Below are 13,779 nucleotides of genomic sequence, written 5' to 3' on the forward strand. Positions count from 1 at the left end.
CTCTCCAGTCTGGTGGCTGGCTGTCACGATGCCGGCTGGCAGGTAGTGGATCCTCTGTGCCAGAGAGGGATTGGCGTGGACCGTGCTAGTGGACCGGTTCTAAGCCACTACTGGTTTTCACCAGAGCCCGCCGCAAAGCGGGATGGTCTTGCTGCGGCGGTAGTGACCAGGTCGTATCCACTAGCAACGGCTCACCTCTCTGGCTGCTGAAGATAGGCGCGGTACAAGGGAGTAGGCAGAAGCAAGGTCGGACGTAGCAGAAGGTCGGGGCAGGCAGCAAGGATCGTAGTCAGGGGCAACGGCAGAAGGTCTGGAACACAGGCTAGGAACACACAAGGAACGCTTTCACTGGCACAATGGCAACAAGATCCGGCAAGGGAGTGCAGGGGAAGTGAGGTGATATAGGGAAGTGCACAGGTGAACACACTAATTGGAACCACTGCGCCAATCAGCGGCGCAGTGGCCCTTTAAATCGCAGAGACCCGGCGCGCGCGCGCCCTAGGGAGCGGGGCCGCGCGCGCCGGGACAGAACAGACGGAGAGCGAGTCAGGTACGGGAGCCGGGGTGCGCATCGCGAGCGGGCGCTACCCGCATCGCGAATCGCATCCCGGCTGGCAGCGGAATCGCAGCGCCCCGGGTCAGAGGATGTGGCCGGAGCGCTGCAGCGGGGAGAGTGAAGCGAGCGCTCCGGGGAGGACCGGGGACCCGGAGCGCTCGGCGTAACAGTACCCCCCCCCTTGGGTCTCCCCCTCTTCTTAGAGCCTGAGAACCTGAGGAGCAGACTTTTGTCTAGGATGTTGTCCTCAGGTTCCCAGGATCTCTCTTCAGGACCACAACCCTCCCAGTCCACTAAAAAAAAATTTTTCCCTCTGACCTTTTTGGAAGCTAAGATCTCTTTGACAGAGAAGATGTCCGAGGAGCCGGAAACAGGAGTGGGAGGAACAGATTTGGGAGAAAAACGGTTGAGGATGAGTGGTTTGAGAAGAGAGACGTGAAAGGCATTAGGGATACGAAGAGAAGGAGGAAGAAGAAGTTTATAAGAGACAGGATTAATTTGACACAAAATTTTGAAAGGACCAAGATAGCGTGGTCCCAACTTGTAGCTAGGGACACGGAAGCGGACATATTTAGCGGAGAGCCATACCTTGTCTCCAGGGGAAAAAACGGGAGGAGCTCTTCTTTTCTTATCCGCGAACTTCTTCATGCGTGATGAAGCCTTTAAGAGAGAATTTTGGGTCTCTCTCCATATGATGGAAAGGTCACGAGAAATTTCATCCACAGCGGGCAGACCAGAGGGCAAGGGAGTAGGGAGGGGGGGAAGAGGGTGACGGCCGTACACCACGAAAAATGAGGATTTGGAGGAAGATTCAGAGACCCTGAAGTTATACGAGAATTCGGCCCATGGGAGGAGATCTGCCCAGTCATCCTGGCGGGAGGAAACAAAATGTCGCAAATAATCACCCAAGATCTGGTTAATTCTTTCTACTTGTCCATTGGACTGGGGATGATATGCAGAAGAAAAATTTAATTTAATCTTGAGTTGTTTACAGAGAGCCCTCCAGAATTTAGACACGAATTGGACGCCTCTATCCGAGACAATCTGCGTAGGCAACCCGTGAAGACGAAAAATGTGTACAAAAAATTGTTTAGCCAACTGAGGCGCAGAAGGAAGACCAGGAAGAGGGATGAAATGTGCCATTTTGGAGAATCGATCAACGACCACCCAAATAACAGTGTTGCCACGGGAAGGGGGTAAATCAGTAATAAAATCCATACCAATCAGAGACCAAGGCTGTTCGGGGACAGGCAGAGGATGAAGAAAACCAGCGGGCTTCTGGCGAGGAGTCTTATCCCGGGCACAGATAGTGCAGGCTCGCACAAAGTCCACAACATCCGTCTCCAGAGTCGGCCACCAATAGAAGCGGGAGATGAGTTGCACAGATTTCTTGATGCCCGCATGACCTGCGAGATGGGAGGAGTGACCCCATTTGAGGATTCCGAGGTGTTGGCGTGGAGAAACAAAGGTCTTTCCTGGAGGAGTCTGCCTGATGGAGGCAGGAGAAGTGGAGATCAGGCAGTCAGGTGGAATGATGTGTTGCGGAGAGAGTTCAACTTCTGAGGCATCCGAGGAACGAGAGAGAGCATCGGCCCTAATGTTCTTATCGGCAGGACGAAAGTGAATCTCAAAATTAAATCGGGCAAAGAACAGAGACCACCGGGCCTGGCGAGGATTCAGCCGTTGGGCAGACTGGAGGTAGGAGAGGTTCTTGTGGTCGGTGTAGATAATAACAGGAAACCTTGATCCCTCCAGCAGATGCCTCCATTCCTCAAGTGCTAATTTAATGGCTAGAAGCTCTCGATCCCCGATGGAGTAGTTCCTCTCCGCTGGAGAGAAGGTCCTAGAGAAAAAACCACAAGTGACAGCATGCCCGGAGGAATTTTTTTGTAGAAGAACAGCTCCAGCTCCCACTGAGGAGGCATCAACCTCCAATAGGAAGGGTTTGGAAGGGTCAGGTCTGGAGAGGACGGGAGCCGAAGAAAAGGCAGACTTGAGTCGTTTAAAGGCGTCTTCTGCTTGAGGAGGCCAGGACTTGGGATCAGCATTTTTTTTGGTTAAAGCCACGATAGGAGCCACAATGGTAGAAAAATGTGGAATAAATTGCCTGTAATAATTGGCGAACCCCAAAAAGCGTTGGATAGCACGGAGTCCGGAGGGGCGTGGCCAATCTAAGACGGCAGAGAGTTTGTCTGGATCCATCTGTAGTCCCTGGCCAGAGACCAAATATCCTAGAAAAGGAAGAGATTGGCATTCAAACAGACATTTCTCAATTTTGGCATAGAGTTGATTGTCACGAAGTCTCTGAAGAACCATACGGACATGCTGGCGGTGTTCTTCTAGATTGGCAGAAAAAATTAGGATATCGTCCAGATATACAACAACACAGGAGTATAACAGATCACGAAAAATTTCATTGACAAAGTCTTGGAAGACGGCAGGGGCGTTGCACAGGCCAAAGGGCATGACCAGATACTCAAAGTGTCCATCTCTGGTGTTAAATGCCGTTTTCCACTCATCCCCCTCTCTGATGCGGATGAGGTTATAGGCGCCTCTTAAGTCCAATTTAGTAAAGATGTGGGCACCTTGGAGGCGATCAAAGAGTTCAGAGATGAGGGGTAAGGGGTAGCGGTTCTTAACCGTGATTTTATTAAGACCGCGGTAGTCAATGCAAGGACGTAGGGAGCCATCTTTTTTGGACACAAAGAAAAATCCGGCTCCGGCAGGAGAGGAGGATTTACGGATAAAGCCCTTTTTTAGATTCTCCTGGACGTATTCAGACATGGCAAGAGTCTCTGGGGCAGAGAGAGGATAAATTCTGCCCCGGGGTGGAGTAGTGCCCGGGAGGAGGTCGATAGGACAATCATAAGGCCTGTGAGGAGGTAGAGTCTCAGCTTGTTTTTTGCAGAAAACATCCGCGAAGTCCATATAGGCCTTAGGGAGACCGGCTACTGGAGGAACCACAGAGTTACGGCAAGGGTTACTGGGAACCGGTTTTAGACAGTTCTTGGAACAAGAGGACCCCCAACTCTTGATTTCCCCAGTGGACCAATCCAGGGTTGGGGAATGAAGTTGAAGCCAGGGAAGTCCAAGGAGAATTTCCGAGGTGCAATTGGGGAGGACCAAAAGTTCAATCCTCTCGTGATGAGATCCGATGCTCATAAGAAGGGGCTCCGTGCGGAAACGTATGGTACAGTCCAATCTTTCATTATTTACACAATTGATGTAGAGGGGTCTGGCGAGACTGGTCACCGGGATGTTGAACCTGTTGACGAGAGAGGCCAAAATAAAATTTCCTGCAGATCCAGAGTCCAAGAAGGCCACAGTAGAGAAGGAGAAGGCAGAGGCAGACATCCGCACAGGCACAGTAAGACGTGGAGAAGCAGAGTAGACATCCAGGATTGTCTCACCTTTGTGCGGAGTCAGCATACGTCTTTCCAGGCGGGGAGGACGGATAGGACAATCCTTCAGGAAGTGTTCGGTACCGGCACAGTACAGGCAGAGGTTCTCCATACGGCGTCGTGTCCTCTCTTGAGGTGTCAGACGAGACCGGTCGACCTGCATAGCCTCCACGGCGGGAGGCACAGGAACAGATTGCAGGGGACCAGAGGAGAGAGGAGCCGAGAAGAAACGCCTCGTGCGAACAGAGTCCATATCTTGGCGGAGTTCCTGACGCCTTTCGGAAAAACGCATGTCAATGCGAGTGGCTAGGTGAATAAGTTCATGTAGATTAGCAGGAATTTCTCGTGCGGCCAGAACATCTTTAATGTTGCTGGATAGGCCTTTTTTGAAGGTCGCGCAGAGGGCCTCATTATTCCAGGACAATTCTGAAGCAAGAGTACGGAATTGTACGGCATACTCGCCAACGGAAGAATTACCCTGGACCAGGTTCAACAGGGCAGTCTCAGCAGAAGAGGCTCGGGCAGGTTCCTCAAAGACACTTCGGATTTCCGAGAAGAAGGAGTGTACAGAGGCAGTGACGGGGTCATTGCGGTCCCAGAGCGGTGTGGCCCATGACAGGGCTTTTCCGGACAGAAGGCTGACTACGAAAGCCACCTTAGACCTTTCAGTGGGAAACAGGTCCGACATCATCTCCAGATGCAGGGAACATTGGGAAAGAAAGCCACGGCAAAACTTAGAGTCCCCATCAAATTTATCCGGCAAGGATAGGCGTAGCCCAGGAGCGGCCACTCGCTGCGGAGGAGGTGCAGGAGCTGGCGGAGGAGATGACTGCTGAAGCTGTGGTAGTAACTGTTGTAGCATAACGGTCAGTTGAGACAGCTGTTGGCCTTGTTGCGCTATCTGTTGTGACTGCTGGGCGACCACCGTGGTGAGGTCAGCGACAACTGGCAGAGGAACTTCAGCGGGATCCATGGCCGGATCTACTGTCACGATGCCGGCTGGCAGGTAGTGGATCCTCTGTGCCAGAGAGGGATTGGCGTGGACCGTGCTAGTGGACCGGTTCTAAGCCACTACTGGTTTTCACCAGAGCCCGCCGCAAAGCGGGATGGTCTTGCTGCGGCGGTAGTGACCAGGTCGTATCCACTAGCAACGGCTCACCTCTCTGGCTGCTGAAGATAGGCGCGGTACAAGGGAGTAGGCAGAAGCAAGGTCGGACGTAGCAGAAGGTCGGGGCAGGCAGCAAGGATCGTAGTCAGGGGCAACGGCAGAAGGTCTGGAACACAGGCTAGGAACACACAAGGAACGCTTTCACTGGCACAATGGCAACAAGATCCGGCAAGGGAGTGCAGGGGAAGTGAGGTGATATAGGGAAGTGCACAGGTGAACACACTAATTGGAACCACTGCGCCAATCAGCGGCGCAGTGGCCCTTTAAATCGCAGAGACCCGGCGCGCGCGCGCCCTAGGGAGCGGGGCCGCGCGCGCCGGGACAGAACAGACGGAGAGCGAGTCAGGTACGGGAGCCGGGGTGCGCATCGCGAGCGGGCGCTACCCGCATCGCGAATCGCATCCCGGCTGGCAGCGGAATCGCAGCGCCCCGGGTCAGAGGATGTGGCCGGAGCGCTGCAGCGGGGAGAGTGAAGCGAGCGCTCCGGGGAGGAGCGGGGACCCGGAGCGCTCGGCGTAACACTGGCCATTATATTACAGGTGTTTCCCCTCTACAGTCTGGTGGCTGGCCATTATATTACAGGTGTTCCCTCTCTACAGTCTGGTGACTGGCCCTTATATTACAGGTGTTCCCCCTCTACAGTCTGATGAGTGGCCATTATATTACAGGTGTTCCCCCTCTACAGTCTGGTGACTGGCCCTTATATTACAGGTGTTCCCCCTCTACAGTCTGGTGGCTGGCCCTTATATTACAGGTGTTCCCCCTCTACAGTCTGGTGGCTGGCCATTATATTACAGGTGTTCCCTCTCTACAGTCTGGTGACTGGCCCTTATATTACAGGTGTTCCCCCTCTACAGTCTGATGAGTGGCCATTATATTACAGGTGTTCCCCCTCTACAGTCTGGTGACTGGCCCTTATATTACAGGTGTTCCCCTCTACAGTCTGGTGGCTGGCCTTTATATTACAGGTTTTCCCCCTCTACAGTCTGGTGGCTGGCCATTATATTACAGGTGTTCCCACTCTACAGTCTGGTGACTGGCCATTATATTACAGGTGTTCCCCCTCTACAGTCTGGTGGCTGGCCATTATATTACAGATGTTCCCCCTCTACAGTCTGGTGGCTGGCCATTATATTACAGATGTTCCCACTCTACAGTCTGGTGACTGGCCCTTATATTACAGGTATTCCCCCTCTACAGTCTGGTGTCTGGCCATTATATTACAGGTGTTCCCCCTCTACAGTCTGGTGACTGGCCATTATATTACAGGTGTTCCCCCTCTATAGTCTGGTGGCTGGCCCTTATATTACAGGTATTCCCCCTCTACAGTCTGGTGGCTGGCCATTATATTACAGGTGTTCCCCCTCTACAGTCTGGTGGCTGGCCATTATATTACAGGTATATTACAGTCTGGTGACTGGCCATTATATTACAGATTTCCCCCCTCTACAGTCTGGTGACTGGCCATTATATCACAGGTGTTCCCCCTCTACAGTCTGGTGGCTGGCCATTATATTACAGGTGTTCCCCCTCTACAGTTTTGTGACTGGCCATTATATTGCAGGTGTCCCCCCTCTACAGTCTGGTGACTGGCCATTATATTACAGGTTTTCCCCCTCTACAGTCTGGTGACTGGCCATTATATTACATGTGTTACCCCTCTACAGTCTGGTGACTGGCAATTATATTACAGGTGTTCCCTCTCTACAGTCTGGTGGCTGGCCATTATATTACAGGTATATTACAGTCTGGTGACTGGCCATTATATTACAGATTTCCCCCCTCTACAGTCTGGTGACTGGCCATTATATCACAGGTGTTCCCCCTCTACAGTCTGGTGGCTGGCCATTATATTACAGGTGTTCCCCCTCTACAGTCTTGTGACTGGCCATTATATTGCAGGTGTCCCCCCTCTACAGTCTGGTGACTGGCCATTATATTACAGGTGTTCCCTCTCTACAGTCTGGTGACTGGCCATTATATTACAGGTGTCCCCCCTCTACAGTCTGGTGACTGGCCATTATATTAAAGGTGTTTCCCCTCTACAGTCTGGTGGCAGGCCATTATATTACAGGTGTTCCCCTCTACAGTCTGGTGACTGGTCATTATATTACAGGTGTTTCCCCTCTACAGTCTGGTGGCTGGCCATTATATTACAGGTGTTCCCCCTCTACAGTCTGGTGACTGGCCATTATATTACAGGTGTTCCCCCTCTACAGTCTGGTGACTGGCCATTATATTACAGGTGTTCCCCCTCTACAGTCTGGTGGCAGGCCATTATATTACAGGTGTCCCCCCTCTACAGTCTGGTGACTGGCCATTATATTAAAGGTGTTTCCCCTCTACAGTCTGGTGGCAGGCCATTATATTACAGGTGTTCCCCTCTACAGTCTGGTGACTGGTCATTATATTACAGGTGTTTCCCCTCTACAGTCTGGTGGCTGGCCATTATATTACAGGTGTTCCCCCTCTACAGTCTGGTGACTGGCCATTATATTACAGGTGTTCCCCCTCTACAGTCTGGTGACTGGCCATTATATTACAGGTGTTCCCCCTTTACAGTCTGGTGGCTGGCCATTATATTACAGGTGTTCCCCCTTTACAGTCTGGTGGCTGGCCATTATATTACAGGTGTTCCCCCTCTACAGTCTGGTGGCTGGCCCTTATATTACAGGTGTTCCCCTTCTACAGTCTGGTGGCTGGCCCTTACATTACAGGTGTTCCCCCTCTACAGTCTGGTGACTGGCCATTATATTACAGGTGTTCCCCCTCTACAGTCTGGTGGCTGGCCATTATATTACAGATGTTCCCTCTCTACAGTCTGGTGACTGGCCCTTATATTACAGGTGTTCCCCCTCTACAGTCTGGTGACTGGCCATTATATTACAGGTGTTCCCCCCTCTACAGTCTGGTGACTGGCCATTATATTACAGGTTTTCCCCCTCTACAGTCTGGTGGCTGGCCATTATATTACAGGTGTTCCCCCTCTACAGTCTGGTGACTGGCCGTTATATTACAGGTGTTCCCCCTCTACAGTCTGGTGACTGGCCATTATATTACAGGTGTTCCCCCTCTATAGTCTGGTGACTGGCCCTTATATTACAGGTATTCCCCCTCTACAGTCTGGTGGCTGGCCATTATATTACAGGTGTTCCCCCTCAACAGTCTGATGGCTGGCCATTATATTACAGGTGTTCCCTCTCTACAGTCTGGTGGCTGGCCATTATATTACAGGTATATTACAGTCTGGTGACTGGCCATTATATTACAGATTTCCCCCCTCTACAGTCTGGTGACTGGCCATTATATCACAGGTGTTCCCCCTCTACAGTCTGGTGGCTGGCCATTATATTACAGGTGTTCCCCCTCTACAGTCTTGTGACTGGCCATTATATTGCAGGTGTCCCCCCTCTACAGTCTGGTGACTGGCCATTATATAACAGGTTTTCCCCCTCTACAGTCTGGTGACTGGCCATTATATTACATGTGTTACCCCTCTACAGTCTGGTGACTGGCAATTATATTACAGGTGTTCCCTCTCTACAGTCTGGTGGCTGGCCATTATATTACAGGTATATTACAGTCTGGTGACTGGCCATTATATTACAGATTTCCCCCCTCTACAGTCTGGTGACTGGCCATTATATCACAGGTGTTCCCCCTCTACAGTCTGGTGGCTGGCCATTATATTACAGGTGTTCCCCCTCTACAGTCTTGTAACTGGCCATTATATTGCAGGTGTCCCCCCTCTACAGTCTGGTGACTGGCCATTATATTACAGGTGTTCCTTCTCTACAGTCTGGTGACTGGCCATTATATTACAGGTGTTCCCCTCTACAGTCTGGTGACTGGTCATTATATTACAGGTGTTTCCCCTCTACAGTCTGGTGGCTGGCCATTATATTACAGGTGTTCCCCCTCTACAGTCTGGTGACTGGCCATTATATTACAGGTGTTCCCCCTCTACAGTCTGGTGGCTGGCAATTATATTACAGGTGTTCCCCCTTTACAGTCTGGTGGCTGGCCATTATATTACAGGTGTTCCCCCTTTACAGTCTGGTGGCTGGCCATTATATTACAGGTGTTCCCCCTCTACAGTCTGGTGGCTGGCCCTTATATTACAGGTGTTCCCCTTCTACAGTCTGGTGGCTGGCCCTTACATTACAGGTGTTCCCCCTCTACAGTCTTGTGGATGGCCATTATTTTACAGGTGTTCCCCATCTACAGTCTGTTGACTGGCCCTTATATTACAGGTGTTCCCCCTCTACAGTCTGGTAACGGGCCATTATATTACAGGTGTTCCCCCTCTCCAGTCTGGTGGCTGGCCATTATATTACAGGTGTTCCCCCTCTACAGTCTGGTGGCTGGCCATTATATTACAGGTGTTCCCTCTCTACAGTCTGGTGACTGGCCCTTATATTACAGGTGTTCCCCCTCTACAGTCTGATGAGTGGCCATTATATTACAGGTGTTCCCCCTCTACAGTCTGGTGACTGGCCCTTATATTACAGGTGTTCCCCCTCTACAGTCTGGTGGCTGGCCCTTATATTACAGGTGTTCCCCCTCTACAGTCTGGTGGCTGGCCCTTATATTACAGGTGTTCCCACTCTACAGTCTGGTGGCTGGCCATTATATTACAGGTGTTCCCCCTCTACAGTCTGGTGGCTGGCCATTATATTACAGATGTTCCCTCTCTACAGTCTGGTGACTGGCCCTTATATTACAGGTATTCCCCCTCTACAGTCTGGTGTCTGGCCATTATATTACAGGTGTTCCCCCTCTACAGTCTGGTGACTGGCCGTTATATTACAGGTGTTCCCCCTCTACAGTCTGGTGACTGGCCATTATATTACAGGTGTTCCCCCTCTATAGTCTGGTGACTGGCCCTTATATTACAGGTATTCCCCCTCTACAGTCTGGTGGCTGGCCATTATATTACAGGTGTTCCCCCCCAACAGTCTGATGGCTGGCCATTATATTACAGGTGTCCCCCCTCTACAGTCTGGTGACTGGCCCTTATATTACAGCTGTTCCCCCTTTACAGTCTGGTGGCTGGCCATTATATCACAGGTGTTCCCCCTCTACAGTCTTGTGACTGGCCATTATATTACAGGTGTTCCCCCTCTACAGTCTGGTGACTGGCCATTATATTACAGGTGTTCCCCCTCTACAGTCTGGTGACTGGCCATTATATTACAGGTGTTCCCTCTCTACAGTCTGGTGACTGGCCATTATATTACAGGTGTTCCCCCTCTACATTTTGGTGGCAGGCCATTATATTACAGGTGTCCCCCCTCTACAGTCTGGTGACTGGCCATTATATTACAGGTGTTTCCCCTCTACAGTCTGGTGGCTGGCCATTATATTACAGGTTTTCCCCCTCTACAGTCTGGTGACTGGCCATTATATTACATGTGTTACCCCTCTACAGTCTGGTGACTGGCAATTATATTACAGGTGTTCCCTCTCTACAGTCTGGTGGCTGGCCATTATATTACAGGTATATTACAGTCTGGTGACTGGCCATTATATTACAGATTTCCCCCCTCTACAGTCTGGTGACTGGCCATTATATCACAGGTGTTCCCCCTCTACAGTCTGGTGGCTGGCCATTATATTACAGGTGTTCCCCCTCTACAGTCTTGTGACTGGCCATTATATTACAGGTGTCCCCCCTCTACAGTCTGGTGACTGGCCATTATATTACAGGTGTTCCCTCTCTACAGTCTGGTGACTGGCCATTATATTACAGGTGTTCCCCCTCTACAGTCTGGTGGCAGGCCATTATATTACAGGTGTCCCCCCTCTACAGTCTGGTGACTGGCCATTATATTACAGGTGTTTCCCCTCTACAGTCTGGTGGCAGGCCATTATATTACAGGTGTTCCCCTCTACAGTCTGGTGACTGGTCATTATATTACAGGTGTTTCCCCTCTACAGTCTGGTGGCTGGCCATTATATTACAGGTGTTCCCCCTCTACAGTCTGGTGACTGGCCATTATATTACAGGTGTTCCCCCTCTACAGTCTGGTGGCTGGCCATTATATTACAGGTGTTCCCCCTTTACAGTCTGGTGGCTGGCCATTATATTACAGGTGTTCCCCCTCTACAGTCTGGTGACTGGCCATTATATTACAGGTGTTCCCTCTCTACAGTCTGGTGATTGGCCATTATATTACAGGTATATTACAGTCTGGTGACTGGCCACTATATTACAGGTGTTCCCCCTCTACTGTCTGGTGACTGGCCATTATATTACATGTGTTCCCCCTCTACAGTCTGGTGACTGGCAATTATATTATAGGTGTTCTCTCTCTACAGTATGGTGGCTGGCCATTATATTACAGGTATATTACAGTCTGGTGACTGGCCATTATATTACAGGTTTCCCCCCTCTACAGTCTGGTGACTTGCCATTATATTACAGGTGTTCCCCCTCTACAGTCTGGTGGCTGGCCATTATATTACAGGTGTTCCCCCTCTACAGTCTGGTGGCTGGCCATTATATTACAGGTGTCCCCCCTCTACAGTCTGGTGACTGGCCATTAATTTACAGGTGTTTCCCCTCTACAGTCTGGTGGCTGGCCATTATATTACAGGTGTTCCCCCTCTACAGTCTGGTGGCTGGCCATTATATTACAGGTGTTCCCCCTCTACAGTCTGGTGGCTAGCCATTATATTACAGGTGTTCCCCCTCTACAGTCTGGTGACTGGCCATTATATTACAGGTGTTCCCCCTCTACAGTCTAGTGGCTGGCCATTATATTACAGGTGTTCCCCTCTACAGTCTTGTGACTGGTCATTATATTACAGGTGTTTCCCCTCTACAGTCTGGTGGCTGGCCATTATATTACAGGTGTTCCCCTCTACAGTCTTGTGACTGGCCATTATATTACAGGTGTTCCCTCTCTACAGTCTGATGACTGGCCATTATATTACAGGTGTTCCCCCTCTACAGTCTGGTGACTGGCCATTATATTACAGGTGTTCCCCCTCTACAGTCTGGTGGCTGGCCATTATATTACAGGTTTTCCCCCTCTACAGTCTGGTGACTGGCCATTATATAACAGGTGTTCCCTCTCTAAAGTCTGGTGGCTGGCCATTATATTACAGGTGTTCCCCCTCTACAGTCTGATGGCTGGCCATTATGATACAGGTGTTCCCTCTCTACAATCTGGTGGCTGGCCATTATGATACAGGTGTTCCCCCTCTACAGTCTGGTGATTGGCCATTATATTACAGGTATATTACAGTCTGGTGACTGGCCATTATATTACAGGTTTTCCCCCTCTACAGTCTGGTGACTGGCCATTATATTACATGTGTTACCCCTCTACAGTCTGGTGACTGGCAATTATATTAATTATATTACAGGTGTTCCCTCTCTACAGTCTGGTGGCTGGCCATTATATTACAGGTATATTACAGTCTGGTGACTGGCCATTATATTACAGGTTTCCCCCCTCTACAGTCTGGTGACTGGCCATTATATCACAGGTGTTCCTCCTCTACAGTCTGGTCGCTGGCCCTTATATTACAGGTGTTCCCTCTCTACAGTCTGGTGACTGGCCATTATATTACAGGTGTTCCCCCTCTACAGTCTGGTGACTGGCCCTTATATTACAGGTGTTCCCCCTCTACAGTCTGGTGACTGGCCATTGTATTACAGGTGTTCCCCCTCTACAGTCTGGTGACTGGCCATTATATTACAGGTGTTCCCCTCTACAGTCTGGTGACTGGCCATTATATTACATGTGTTCCCTCTCTACAGTCTGGTGACTGGCCATTATATTACAGGTGTTTCCCCTCTACAGTCTGGTGGCAGGCCATTATATTACAGGTGTTCCCCTCTACAGTCTGGGGACTGGTCATTATATTACAGGTGTTTCCCCTCTACAGTCTGGGGGCTGGCCATTATATTACAGGTGTTCCCCCTCTACAGTCTGGTGACTGGCCATTATATTACAGGTGTTCCCCCTTTACAGTCTGGTGGCTGGCCATTATATTACAGGTGTTCCCCCTCTACAGTCTGGTGACTGGCCGTTATATTACAGGTGTTCCCCCTCTACAGTCTGGTGACTGGCCATTATATTACAGGTGTTCCCCCTCTATAGTCTGGTGACTGGCCCTTATATTACAGGTATTCCCCCTCTACAGTCTGGTGGCTGGCCATTATATTACAGGTGTTCCCTCCCAACAGTCTGATGGCTGGCCATTATATTACAGGTGTCCCCCCTCTACAGTCTGGTGACTGGCCCTTATATTACAGCTGTTCCCCCTCTACAGTCTGGTGGCTGGCCATTATATCACAGGTGTTCCCCCTCTACAGTCTTGTGACTGGCCATTATATTACAGGTGTTCCCCCTCTACAGTCTGGTGACTGGCCATTATATTACAGGTGTTCCCCCTCTACAGTCTGGTGACTGGCCATTATATTACAGGTGTTCCCTCTCTACAGTCTGGTGACTGGCCATTATATTACAGGTGTTCCCCCTCTACATTTTGGTGGCAGGCCATTATATTACAGGTGTCCCCCCTCTACAGTCTGGTGACTGGCCATTATATTACAGGTGTTTCCCCTCTACAGTCTGGTGGCTGGCCATTATATTACAGGTTTTCCCCCTCTACAGTCTGGTGACTGGCCATTATATTAC

This window comes from Hyla sarda, chromosome 3 (assembly GCF_029499605.1).
Source record: "Hyla sarda isolate aHylSar1 chromosome 3, aHylSar1.hap1, whole genome shotgun sequence".
NCBI classification, from domain to species: Eukaryota; Metazoa; Chordata; class Amphibia; order Anura; family Hylidae; genus Hyla; species Hyla sarda.